General features: G+C 35.5%; 1 pseudogene; it reads right to left on the bottom strand.

Annotated features, from left to right (window-relative positions):
• Window positions 1-6,216, bottom strand: part of LOC122084880 — a 7,264-nt pseudogene extending 1,048 nt beyond the window's left edge.
• Between the last annotated feature and the right edge of the window lie 8,984 nt (window positions 6,217-15,200).

Raw genomic sequence — 15,200 nt, 5'->3', positions numbered from 1 at the left:
TTTTTTTTTTTTTTTTTTGGGTAGGACTTAAAAGCTTTATTGGGTTTAACCTATCTACCACTTCCATTCAAATTAAATCAGCATTCAAGATTGAGCAATCCGTTCAAAGTATTCCATGATAATGGGACTTTTCTAAATTTTGGTGTAAAGGGTATTCACTGAGGAAAATGGAATATAAAACTGAAATGTTAATGGAAAGATTTATATTTTTTCTTTTTGTTTAAGATATGAAATGGGAACTGGAAAATGCAGATTCCTTGTCTACATATTGTATCAATTGCATCCTTTAAGCCATTTCATATAACTAAAGTATGAAGAAAAAAAAAAAGGCATTTCATGTTTCTAAAAAGAGATGAAAATATGTCACGTAGAAAATTATTTCATTTCATTTCTCAAGGATTTTGATGCTTAAGTTGGCAATCAATTGTCATATTTTATTTAGACAAAGCTAATATGGAATATTATTAGTGTTAAAAGCATCAAGAAAACCCCGGGTACTCAGCCCTCGACTGCCTTGAGCATGGATAAGGCTTAGGTAAGTTTTTCAGCTCTCAGGGTGGGACTAGACTAGAATTTTGATGCTCAATATTGAGCTTGGGATAAACCTAGCCCAACCCTATGTATACAATAAGGGAAAAGGTTGGGTATGCTAGCGGAATACCTAGGAATAAGGTATGCTAACATCTCCTGGCTGTTAGATGAAATAGAGAGAATCTCATCCATTTGTAAACATTGTCTTATATAACCTTCCCAACACTGCCGCTCCACAATCCTTTCTTCTTCTTCTTCTTCTTCTTCTACCTTTTTCCTTCCTATCCGTCTCCAGCTCTTCCTCCCTTGCACAAATTGTCGATCCCCACTCTCCGGCTTCAAAATTTTCATCTTTTTAATAGTTTTCCTCTCCATTTGAACATCTTTCTGAATCTTCTTATCTTTTTAGTTCTTATTCTCCAAATGGAGTATACAAAACAAACCCAAGTAGTGAGCTTGAGAAACAATAATGTCGTTTTTTTTTTTTTTAATGGGTAGATCATTGAACAATCATGGGAAAGTTTAATCTAAAACTGAAATCCTAATAATCCGAACATAATTCCACAGTTTGCATTGCATATTGTCCATCATCATCATCAAACGAAATTTCTCTTATATATATTTTTTCTTTTGGGTCTTTCCCCTTCCCTGAACATTCCCGTAGAACTAATGCCAGAGATTCTAAAAACAATCAAAAGAATCGCCAAAAGCCTCTATCTCAACAACTCTTTATCATTTCTTCACCCATACCCATGGTGTTCTCTGTTCTCATGCGAACTTTGTCTGTGGAAGAGACTATCTTCTCCATTGAGAAAACCTAAGGAAGAGTTATAGATTGATGGGTGTTGGTACAAATGAGGGCTATTGCATTTTGAAATTTTAGGCACAAATGAACAATGTAGCTTTAATGGTGAAAGATTTTGGTGAATCGCCTTACCCATCTCGTGTAGGTTTCCAAAGCATAAGAATCCATAGCCATTGACCGTTCATTTGGTGTGAAGATGTTTATATGTAGCAAATGTGGATTGAAGGTTTGGATCTTTTTTCACAATCTAACAGTTATATTTAAGATGATCAAATCCTATGGTTAAAATTCCACTAACATCTAAGATTCTATGGTAACCCGCTAACATGCCTATCCCTCTCCCATACGACAAATATATTGGACAAGGAATGTTATTTGTCGGCATTTCCATGCCTAATCGCAGCCTCTGTTTTAGAGAGGCAGAAACGTTTTTTTTTATTCGATCCAGATTTTTTCATTGATTTCAATCAATTTTATCGGTTGAGGTTAAGTTATCACACCCCTATCCCTGCTCTCCATCTTCTGTCTCTACAAATCCGATGTCGAAGAAAATATAAATCCACACAATTCCCTTCCTCTAGATTCTGTTTTCGCCATGACACAGAGGGAGGATGAGGGCGTGAAGGACTCACAATCATTGATGATGGACGCAAAGTAACCTCACAATTTCATTCAATTATATTCAACCATGTCTACAGGCAAGGCAATCTGGTGGCAGATAATCTGGTCTCCTTTGATCCTACCGACACTTGAAATCTTGCCTGGTCTTTGGTCATTTCACCACAAATGGACAAAATCTGAGTATTCTATTAATTAGGATTCTTATCTCTTTTTCAATTATGACATACTAAAAAACTCAGTTCTTTGGATTTAAAATTCAAAAAGAAATGACTTTTAAAAAGTATGATTAAAAATTTAAGTAATTTATAATTAATGATCAAAAGGTTCTTTTTGTTTTCCATTTATTCTTCCCTTTCCTAATTGCTTAACTATATGTCAAAGCAAAAAACCCTTGCGATGCCAAATGGCTATAGTGACTATCCATTTGGCATAGTCTTGACAAAATTGAGAACCTTCGACAAACAATGGCAGGCTACACGTCTTATAAAAATTGCTTTGTTACTAAAACTAGAGATGAAAAAGAAGAAAATGAGAGTACCTACCGGTAAGAATGTGAATTTGAAATCAAAATAATTAACTGAAATCAAATCGAATCGTTTGTATTGAAATTGTAAGACCGTTGGGTTTGTTCATAGGCCTGGTTGAGCCAATTTGACCCTTGCATCGTGACTGTTCATTTAATTAATTAGGTTTACATTAGGCGAACATAGTAATATTTATAATTGGTTGGTCAAGTTCATGTTTTTTAAAATCAAGCTAAACGGACCTTAGATAGGCTACAGGCTTGATTAAATCTAAACAGGCTTCATATGGGTCTTCAAAAGTCCTCAGAATATTCTAATAAATTAGGGACATCAAATTAACGATGTCCCTTTCCATTTAGTCTTCCCTTTCCTAATTGCTTAACTATATGTAAAAGCAAAAAACCCTTGCGATGCCAAATGGCTATAGTGACTATCCATTTGGCACAGTCTTGACAAAATTGAGAACCTTCCACAAACAATGGCAGGCTACACGTCTTATAAAAATTGCTTTGTTACTAAAACTAGAGATGAAAAAAGAAGAAAATGAGAGTACCTACCGGTAAGAATGTGAATTTGAAATCAAAATAATTAACTGAAATCAAATCGAATCATTTATATTGAAATTGTAAAGCCGTTGGGCTTGTTCATAGGCCTGGCTGAGCCAATTTGACCCTTGCATCGTGACTGTTCGTTTAATTAATTAGGTTTACATTAGGCGAACATAGTAATATTTATAATTGGTTGGTCAAATTCATGTTTTTTAAAATCAAGCTAAACGGACCTTAGACAGGCTACAGGCTTGATTAAATCTAAACAGGCTTCATTTGGGTCTTCAAAAGTCCTCAGAATATTCTAATAAATTAGGGACATCATATTGCCATTTTCTATTAAAAACTAGGTATCTAAAAATACTCTGTACTTGAAATCTAAGCAACAAAAAACCTGGCACAAACTCTTTAAGGCTTTAGGATGTGGGATTTTGGAGTCAGAAAAGGAATTTCAAATGCTAAAATTATTCTAAAGGGTCAGGTTAGATCAGACTCATAATCAATCGATCCCAATCGAATGACTGATGAGTATCTCACTCACATTTGGAACAACCGTTTATAAATAGATCGGGCTGGTCCGAACTTTACACGATTGGACAGTCCTCAAATTGACACCCCCTACGGCCCTACGATTACTCTTGGAAAATGTAGCCAACAATAGTCACGTACATGGAAAAGATCTTAAACTGTTGGATTATCAGGGGGTGCATTTTTGGAACTTTATTATCTCCATTTTTCTTTCATTATTTTGCCCATGGGCCCTTGTGTTTTTCGTCTTCACTCCTAACAAACAAATTAGGGACTGTCCGAATGTAACCTAATTTACAATTTTCTAAAAGTCCGTATACTATAATTAATAGGATCTTAGCTGAACATAGGGGTAGTTATGTCATTTGGTTTTTAAATTTTGAATTGCCAAGCTTCAAAATCCATTGTCATTTGTAAAGGATAGTTTTGTAATTTCTCAAGCTTTTATTTCCTACTTTTGTTCATTATTTGTAATTTTCATCTGGTGCAATATTGTGCAATACCCTATGCAGAGATCGATTATTGCAGAAATCTAGTGGGGAGTTAAAACAAGCAAACAAAACGTTTGCAGGAGACTGATATGGTGCATATCAGAGTTAGAACAAGCAAAAAAAAAACGTTGCAGCAGTCACCCCCACCCTAATCGTCGGTTCTGCTGCCATCCCCATTCTTCTTTTCAAGATTTCACCTTTAGAGCTGATCGCTTTGCTCAGAACTTGAAATTTTGAAAACAATAACAGCCAAGGAGGACAAGAAGAAGAAGAAAAAGAACTGTTGTGGGAGAGAGAGAGAGAGAGAGAGGGAATGGATAGAAATCTCTTAGGTTTTGAGTTAAAACATGAACCTGTTGGTTTGAATAGCCGACTCGATTCGATTTAAGCTGGAGAATCACGGTTTTGGGATGTTTCATTGGAGGGTTAATCTGAGCTGTCCAATCTGAAATGTCCACGTGTCGACGTCTGCAGGGGTTATTGCATACGATCGGAATTGCAGTGGATTTTTATCCCTTTATTCTTGAATACAGGGCCATATATACTTCTTTTTTTTTTAATTAATAAAAAAAGAGAGATGTAAATGAACGGATTGAAGATCCAATGAGAGATTATTTACAAGGAAACTATGGGGGAAAAGGCTAGCACATGATCTACCAAAAGATGCAAGACAGTCAACTAACTACTGAATTCTTTTCCCTATAAACATGAACAAAAGAGAAAAGACTAAATTGATTGCATAGTTGGAGGCAGTCTTCAATAATGTACGTAATACACGCCTGGAGACAATCGTTAGAGCACTGTTGGAGAAGATTAATGATCATCTGATTGTCTCTTTCAATAATAATAAGAGAGTGAAGACCTTTGGAAAGTGCTATACGCTGTAGTGCTAAAAACCACAATCTATAATGCTGCAGTTCAAGTTTGGAATACGCTTGAAATCAACATATGGAACAATCAGAATAGTGAAAACAAACTGCAAACCATGTAAAAAAAGGAGATTTTCATCTCTTCAGAATATATACTTAACAGAACTTCAGGCCATGACCATGGAACTTCTCTTCTGTGATCTGGTCAACTCGTTCAATCATCTCAGATGTAAGATAGTTTGCCCAGTCCCTAACCTTACCTTTTCTAAGGAAAACCTCATATCCAAGACCACTTGAGTGTTTTCCAGTCTTGTTCACCTCAAGACTACTCAAATTCTCAAAGCTGCACAACCTCAAGATCTTATCAACCAATCCTTGCCCTTTATCTTCCTCAGACGTGAAAGGGAATCCCACAAAATGAGCTACTCTTTTCAAAACACCACCTGGGTCTGCTTGTAACTCTTCATAGTTGATGAACAACACCTGTTGAGGCCTTTCCAGACTAACTCTCCAGTAAACCAACACATGATCCCAGAAAGGCCCAAATTGGGAAACCCCCTTGCAGAACCTCTCAAATGCTTCCATGGCACTCAAAGGTGGCTTTGAGACCGTGGCTCTGATCTTGTTATTAAATGCCACAAGGAAACAAACACATCTTTTGGATTCCGGTAAAGATAAACAATCCGGGAACCAGAATCGATCATGCTCTGTGGCAGTGATGTGAAAGATATGTGAGTTCCAAAGAGCCTGGGAGAGGGAAGGATTTCAAGGTCAGGGATGATTTCGCCATCGTAAAGCGTTATCTCTAGAAATGGCACTAGGAGCTGGGGATTTTCGGAGAGTAAGGGATGATGATTGTAGGTGGGTGGGTACATACCGCGGTTAACAGCGGCGAAGAGAAGGGCTTTGATCCATGTAGTGCCTGATTTTGGGGTGGTTGCAACGATAATGTCGCTTGAGCGAGCCTTGAAGTGGTCTTGGACTGCGAATACTCCTGGGCAATATATGTCTGGATACCAGAAGACTTGGTAATGGCAGAAATAATTCTCAAATGCCCAACCTTCCTCTTTTGGAAGGCTTGAAATGAGGATTTTGTACCTCTGGTAGCTACTCTCATTTTCTTCCTTCGGATCTGCCACTGCCATTGTTGGTGTAATTGTTTTCAATTTTGTCAAGGGAGTTCCAACTTACACAACTGGTGGTGGTAGCTACAACCATGGCCATTCTTGGGACTGCAAGGGTTGTTGCTTTTATGGATAGCCACTTGGGGCTATAGATTTAGTTATCGCTATCGGTATCCGATACTGATACGATATCAATTCGAATCGGTTCAAATAAGTCACGTTTCCTCTTATTTTTCTTTCTTTTTCAAAATAATAATAATAATAATAATAATAATAATAATAATAATAATAATAATAATAATAATAATAATAATAATAATAATAATACATTTTTTTCCTATTTGACTCCTAAATCGATACTAATAACCAATCCCAATCGGTCAGGTATTTATTCAATGGCTGAAACTTTTTTTTTTTTAATTCTACTGTCATAATACGTGGGACCACTGTTAGTTAAAATGGGAATGGCAAAAAAACAGAGACGTACGGAACGAGCTTTAAACAGATAAAAACGATGAACGGTACGGTCAAAAAAAAGGAAACGTCAAACGGACGGAAACGAACGGTACGAGTATTAAATGTGTAGTTTTCAAAAAAACGAAACCAAAAAAAGGGCAATATACTCATGTAATTTGAAAGATTATTGCCTGTATACCTGCATCTAATGTTCTAAACTACATCAACATCAAACATTCATGCATATATCATCCAAAATATAGCATCCAATGTAAATTCCAAATTAAAACTTAATACACCATATTAAAAAAGACATGTCCAAAATATTAAAAAAAAAAAAAAAAAAAAAAAAGGATCAATGAGGAGACATTAAACTATATGAAGTAGATCCTCCATCAGTTCTAGTGTCAGATGGTTTAGGTTCCTCGTACGTCTGCTCAAGCCTCTCCATTTCAAACTCAAAGTCTACTATAGGTAAGTCACCAAGATTGTCTAAATCAATAGGCCTTGATTCTTTATGTAGTTGGCTTTCATAGTTCTCCCTCATCATAGAGTACTCTAGCATCTTTGGGGCTAATCTATTTATTTTCTTTGTTTGTGATGCATCCCAAGGGCTCTTACAAGGAGAGGAACTACAAGGTTGACTCAAGATTCTACAAGCAATATTTTGAAGCACAGGAAATGCACTACCAACAAATTGCCACCAAATCCCTACAAATCAACATAAGTAAACAAATATAAGAATGTTATATTTAATTAAAAAAAAAACAATAATAAACTAATTCACTAAGTCACTTACTTGGATGGTTAGTTTTCATCATTATCTGCCCTGTCATATTGAACAACAATAGACTTTTCATGCGATAATCAATGACTTCTTGCATGAATTGTTCACTATCTTCTAAAGGAACCATGATGTCCATAATAAATTCTTGTGCATTCATAAATTTAGTTCCATCAATATCAAGTCAACCACCAAACATAATAGAAGGATTCAAAAGTACACCAAAGAGATGAACATGATGAATAATGTTCTTCTCTAACCTAAATTGAAACAAATCCATTATGGCTAAATACTTCCCTCCATCCTTCACCACAAATTTCCTCAATGTTTCTTTTGCCCTTTCTGTTGCTTCATATAAATAACCTGCAGCAGAACCATCTGAATCAACAAGGCGAAGAATACGAATAAGTGGCTCCATGAAAGCAACAACTGCCTTTGCCCTCTCCCAAAATGTATCTGATTGAATTATTCCAACAGTTCTCACTGTCATTTCAGCTCTATTGAATTGAAAGGCTCTCCACTCAGATGATGCAACAAAAAGCCTCAACTCATTCTCGACAACAATAAGAGACTGCAGCATAAAAAAATAAGTACCAAACCTTGTCTTGCAAGGCTGCTTGATATCTCTATTATTGGTGAATTTTCTCATCAATGCTACAATACATGTGTGCCTGTGAATATAATCCACTACAAGTTTTCCATTTTCTATAACTTCCCTCACCCATTTAACTTTTTTGTGAATATCTTTCAAAAACAGATTAATCCCATGAGCAGCACAATTTGTTCTATATATATGACGTCATTTTCAAGACAACATATCACCACAAGAACAAAAGTTAGAACCATTATCTGAAATAAATTGTACAACATTGTTTGGTCCAACTTTTTCAATGACATCAGAAATTTCATTGAAAAGAAATGTTGAAGTTAATCTATTTTTACCGCACTCAATACATTTCAAAAACACAGCACCCCCAGGAGAGTAAGCAATCACATTAACCCACGACCTCTTCTTTATGTCAGTCCAAGAATCAGACATAATTGTGCAACCTGTGATACCCCATGTCGCCTTTATATTGCTAACATATTGCATGATTTCTGCCTTTTTTCCAGGAACCAAACTGGTCCGAAGATTGCTATAACTAGGTACAACATAACTTGTACCATATGCACATGCACCCCTTAGCATCTCAATAAAATAATTTGTCTGAATAACATTGAAGGAAATGTTGTTATTGACAAAAAAAATCAGTTACCAACATGTCCAATGATTTCTTGTCTTGCTTAGCAGCCATCTCTACCATTGTGGATTGATGTGTACCCCTAACCTGAGGCATAGAAGGTGTGCTACTTGTGGAACCCATTCCACTTTCAAGATAATCACTCATTCTTTTCTTAGCAGATCTACTCAAATTAAATTCTGCTAGGGCATCAGCTTGAATGTGCTCAGGAACTTGGGTGCAAATTTGGACATCATGTCTAGATTGACAAGCTAAATGAGTCTTCACTCGTGAAATACTCCCAGAATAATTAAGTCCACAATAGTTACATGTGAAACGGCCCAAACCACGTTGCTCTACATGTTCCCAAAATTTATCCTTAGGTCTCACCATTTTGCTTAAGCTCAGGTAGCTCAACTTTAAAATACCTACATAATATAATAAAACATCATTTCCAATATCAACAAATAGAATAATTAATGTATTACGAATGAACGATGAGTAAATTCCTTTTGGAAAAATTAAATCATAGATTAGTAAATGAAAAGAAAAAGGGATGTAAAATGCTAACATTTCAATAAAAGTATTCTCATTAGGTCATCTATCCCATTTAACTAGGAATGAAAAAAATTACATGACAAGAATTCATGTCATCTATCCCATTTGAGTGGAATTTTTGTAAATTAAGTATTACAAATGATTCAAGGTGATCAAGGGATGCTTTGCCTCTAGGAGTCAAGGTTACTTGTAGGAAGTATTTTGGTTGAGTCACGTGAAGACCAATTGATGGCAGGGTTTAAGAACCTGAAAACAAAGGGTAATTTTTAAATCACTGGTTGAGGGTTGCTTGGAATCTTCTAATGAAGTGGAATGGCTCGAATAAATGGGTTAGTGGGTAAAGTGGGAGAATTTGGAGATTCGGATCTGGTCTTGCTCTTTGGTGACAATTCATCGGTTTCATCCATGGTTTCAAGTATTGGTTTCATATTGGTTGTATTGGATCGATACCAATAGAGACTAATTCCTAATTCTTGATCGATTTGGATTGATTGTCTATGTCATTTCAAGGGTAAAATAGTAAAAAATTAATAATTTTTAAGAAAAAATGAATAAAATCGATCAAAAATTAATAATTTTTAAGAAAAAATGAATAAAATCGATCAAATACTCACCGATCCACCGATTCAGTATCAACATCTACCAATACCGTGCCCTAAATCTATGGTTTCATCTCCTACTATTTCAGTCTGTGGCATTAGATGCAGAAGTAATAATCTATTAATTTCAAGAACGACTTTTATGAAGGTTACCGTGCTTTTTTACTTCTGTTATGATTTGGCTTGGGTTATCTCTAATAATGGAAGGTATTGATGGGGGTTACAAATGGGGGTTAAGAAGGCATCCCTACAGAAGTCCCCGGAAGGGGTAAAGCCACTGGAAAACACTTGGCTCATTAGAATCGCAAGCACAAGAAGAAGTGGAAATTAAATAGGAAAAAAAAAAAAAAAAAAACCAGTCAATTCAGATATTCCCAGAGACAATCCTCACCAATACTGTATGAATCATTAACCTGAATTCCATCACAAACATATTATATTGTCTTAAGAAAGAAGAAGCAACTCAGAAGTGAAAACCATCTCAATTCAGAAAAGTTGGATACCAAACAAGAATTATAGTTTGAGAAAAGCAACAAGAACAGTAAAACAAAACATGGGAGGCAGAGCTTTGGCATTTAAAACAGAAAGGGGATGAACTCCACTAATGTAAGATCGATCAAACCAATATACAAAAAAGGAAGAACTGGAAAAGATATAAAAGAGATGTTACTACGACTTGCTACTGCTACTGTCGATGCCCGACTTCCGATGACCTGCTCTTCTTCTTTTCTCTGAGTTTTCTTCGATTGACCAACGGAGAAGAAGGGTTCAGAGGAAAACTCGAATCCGGGATTCCGGGTGACTGGGTGAGAGTCTTACCGTGAGACCGTGAGCTGTGAGACCGCGACTGTGAGACCGTCCATGAGAGCAACACAGACACAGAGATGTGAATTTGAGAATTAGGGATTTGGGGAAGAAAACCAATTGAATGGTTTTGACGTTTTCTTTAGTTTTGGATTTTTTTTTTTAATAGTATGACAAAATTCCTATTTTGCCCTTAAAAAACGCATACATGTTTTAAACGTGCGTTTAAAACGCGTTTAAAACGTTTTATTTTGCCGTTCCCGATTTTTCTCGCATTATATAGAGGCAAACAGCAAAACGCGTTTTAAACGGCAACAAAACGCAACCGCGTTTTAAACGCGTTTTAACTAACAGTGCGTGGGACTCACATTACCCAAAAGCAACTTAAAAGCTTTACTGGGTTTAACCCATCTACCACTTCCATTCAAATTAAATCAGCATTCAAGATTCAGCAATCTGTTCAAAGTATTCCAGGATAATGGGACTTATAAATTTTGGTGTAAAGGATAATTCACTAAGGAAAATGGAATATAAAGCTAAAATGTTAATAGAAAGATTTATATATTTCCTTTTTGTTTAAGATATGAAATGGGAACTGGAAAATGCAGATTACTTGTCTACATATTGTATCAATTGCATCCTTTAAGCCATTTCATATAACTAAAGTATGAAGAAAAAAAAAAGGCATTTCATGTTTCTAAAAAGAGATGAAAATTTGTCACGTAGAAAATTAATTCATTTCATTTCTCAAGGATTTTGATGCTTAAGTTGGCAACCAATTGTCATATTTTATTTAGACAAAGCTAATATGGAATATTATTAGTGTTAAAAGCATCAAGAAAACCCCGGGTACTCAGCCCTCGACTGCCTTGAGCCTGGACAGGGCTTAGGTAAGTTTTTCAGCTCTCAGGGCGGGACTAGACTGGAATTTTCATGCTCAATATTGATCTTGCGATAAACCTAGCCCAACCCTATGTATACAATGAGGGAAAAGGTCGGGTATGCTAGCGGAATACCTAGGAATAAGGCATGCTAACTTCTCCTGGTTGTTAGATGAAACAGAGAGAATCTCATCCGCTTGTAAACATTGTCTTATATAACCTTCCCAACACCGCCGCTCCACAATCCTTTCTTCTTCTTCTACCTTTCTCCTTCCTATCCGTCTCCAGCTCTTCCTCCCTTGCACATATTGTCGATCCCCACTCTCCGGCTTCAGAATTTTCATCTTTTTAATAGTTTCCTCTCCATTTGAACATCTTTCTGAATCTTTCTTATCTTTTTAGTTCTTAATCTCCAAATGGAGTATACAAAACAAACCCAAGTAGTGAGCTTGAGAAACAGTAATGACGCTTTTTTTTTAAATGGGTAGATCATTGAACAATCATGGAAAATTTTAATCTAAAACTGAAATCCTAATAATCCAAACAGTATTCCACAGTTTGCATTGCATATTGTGCGTCATCATCATCACACGAAATTTCTCTTATATATATTTTTTCTTTTGGGTCTTTCTCCTTCCCTGAACATTCCCGTAGAACTGATACCAGAGATTCTAAAAACAATCAAAAGAATCGCCAAAAGCCTCTATCTCAACAACTCTTTATCGTCTCTTTACCCATACCCATGGTGTTCTCTGTTCTCATGCAAACTTTGTCTGTAGAAGAGACTATCTTCTCCATTGAGAAAACCTAAGGAAGAGTTAAACTCAGTGAAACAAGATTGATGGGTGTTGGTACAAATGAGGGGTATTTCATTTTGAAATTTTAGGCACAAATGAACAATGAAGCTATAATGGTGAAAGATTTTGGTGAGTCGCCTTACCCATCTCGTGTAGGTTTCCAAAGCATAAGAATCCATAGCCACTGACCCTTCATCTGGTGTGAATATGTTTATATGTAGCAAATGTGGATAGAAGGTTTAGATCTTTTTTCACGATCTAACAATTATATTTAAAATGATCAAATTCTATGGCTAAAATTCCACTAACATCTAAGGTTCTATGGTAACCCGCTGACATGCCTATCCCTCTCCCATACAACAAATATATTGGACAAGAAATGTTATTTGTCCGCATTTCCATGCCTAATCGCAGCCACTTTTTAGAGAGGCAGAAATGTCTTTTCTATTCGATCCAGATTTTTTCATTGATTTCAATCAATTTTATCGGTTGAGGTTATCACACCCCTATCCCTGCTCTCCATCTTCTGTCTTCACAAATCCGATGTCGAAGAAGATATAAATCCACACAATTCCCTTCCTCTAGATTCTGTTTTCCCCATGACATAGAGAGAGGACGAGGGCGTGAAGGACTCACAATCATTGATGATGGACGCAAAGTAACCTCACAATTTCATTCAATTATATTCAACCATGCCTACCGGCAAGGCAATCTGGTGGCAGATAATCTGGTCTCCTTTGATCCTACAGACACTTGAAATCTTGGCTGGTCCCTAGTCCCTGGTCCCTGGTCCCTGGTCCTTGGTCCTTTCACCACAAATGGACAAAATCTGAGTATTTTGAACCTACTGACACTAGAAACATTAATTAGGATTCCTATCTCTTTTTCAATTATGACATACTAAAAAACTCACTTCTTTGGATTTAAAAGTCAAAACAAAATTACTTTAAAAAAATACGATTAAAAATTTAAGTAATTTATAATTAATGATCAAAAGAATTTTTTTTTTCATTTATTCTTCCCTTTCCTAATTGCTTAACTATATGTAAAAGCAAAAAACCCTTGCGATGCCAAATGGCTATAGTGACTATCCATTTTGGCAGAGTCTTGACAAAATTGAGAACCTTCCACAAACAATGGCAGACTACACATCTTATAAAAATTGCTTTGTTACTAAAACTAGAGATGAGAAAGAAGAAAATGAGAGTACTACCGGTAAGAATGTGAATTTGAAATCAAAATTATTTACTAAAATAGAATCAAATCGTTTGTACTGAAATCGTAAAACCATTTATTAAATGATTAATTTTTAATTTTAAAATTTAAACCGTGATTCGGTATTGATTTTAAAGTTTAAATCGTTGATAAACCGTTTAAATAAACCGTTAAACTGATTAACATATACATAATAAGTTTAAGTTATCCAATGTTAAGTTTACATATATTTCAATAAAAAAAAGTTTAAGTTTACATTAAACTGTTGGATTTATGGGCTTAATTAATTATTCGGGTTGATTAAATCGGTGAGAGTCAAGTTGTATGAGCCGGTTTGGTCTACTCTCAAGTTTAGGAATATACTGTTTAGGATTTTGGGTGTAGGACATTATTATAAATATTGGGTTTTGGGTCCCTACGACCATCATTCATTCTTCCCCACTTTACCACTAAAGTAAGAGCACCAAGAAGTCTAAGAGGCTATAGAAGATCCATGGCCAAGAAAGGAAAATTGTGAAGAACGAAATCGATTGTCTTTAGCATACAAGGTGAAATGTACAAATCGATCATTTATGTTTTGATTCGACTTCGTGTTCTAGTTGTCTATATGAGAATATATTAGGGTCTGTTGCGAAACCCTAAATAGTCTAACATAAATAACTATTAAAAAAAATTGTATAACAATAAACAATTCTGTTACAATTTACTTCCATTTCATTAAAATTTTAGAGATAGATTGAGATTGATTAAAAAAAAATAAAAAAAATTTCTTTTAGGCCAATTCTCTTTTAACTCTTCGTCATTCCCTTCCCTAAACAATGACTATCAAGCATGATTCTAAGTAATGGTATCGGATTGGTTGTATCAGTCATATTAAATTGGCATTGGCTAAGACCAATATCCATATCTGACTGATCAGTATTAGCTAAGGGGTAAAATAATAAAATATATATATTTTTTGTGAAAAGCAAAGGAAAAATTGATCGATACAGCTTGATCAAATTGATCCGGATCAACATTAACAGAGACCAAAATGAGAACCTTCCACAAATTGAACAATTATGAGCCTTCAAACCACTTAAGAAAAGAATTCCAAGGTAAGTACATTTAGAATCTGCTTAGACTTAAATAGGTCAGTAGATCGGTTAAGACGCGATTAAGGCCCGTTTAAGTTAGTCCGATTAAAGTCCATTCGATCGACTGGCCGACTATAAACCATACCATATCCCCTAAAGTTAGGCCTGTTTACTTAAACGGGTGTTCACAATATAAGGCTTCCAAGTGGTCAAGCCCAAATAGACCCGATGAAGACCAGCCCAACCCGATTGATTGACACCCCTAGGCTATAGGATAGTGTTTCTAAGCTGCGCGGTGAATTCATCATGTGAATCTAACAGATTAGGGAAACTCGGTCCTAGGCTGTAATACAAGGTCAGTTTGACATGTAAATAATAGACTTAATTTGTAGCTCTGATATTAGTTTCAAGGAAAACATTACAAAAACAGAAGTATTCTTTGTACGTTCTCTTATTTTAATATATTATTTTATTTATCGATTCATTAAAAAAAAAAAGTAACACTCAGAGAAAAGGGGGATTCCCAACTTTTAATACTTTCCCTTTTTTCTGCGTTTAATCACAGTAGTACAGTTGTATGTCAACTAATTAGGGCATTTGATTATGTTATGAGAATAATCACTCAGAATGTTTGGGGTGGGGGAGGGGGTTGTGGAATGTGTGTTTGGTTTTCTTCTTCTTCTTCTTCTTCTTCTTCTTCTTCTTCTTCTTCTTCTTCTTCTTCTTCTTTTTTCCTTTTTTTTTCCTTGTCTTTCTTCATTTTTTTTTT

Source organism: Macadamia integrifolia, chromosome 7 (genome assembly GCF_013358625.1).
Source record: "Macadamia integrifolia cultivar HAES 741 chromosome 7, SCU_Mint_v3, whole genome shotgun sequence".
NCBI classification, from domain to species: Eukaryota; Viridiplantae; Streptophyta; class Magnoliopsida; order Proteales; family Proteaceae; genus Macadamia; species Macadamia integrifolia.
The sequence above is the reverse complement of the archived record's forward strand: the minus strand, read 5'-3'. Positions and strand labels throughout refer to the sequence as shown.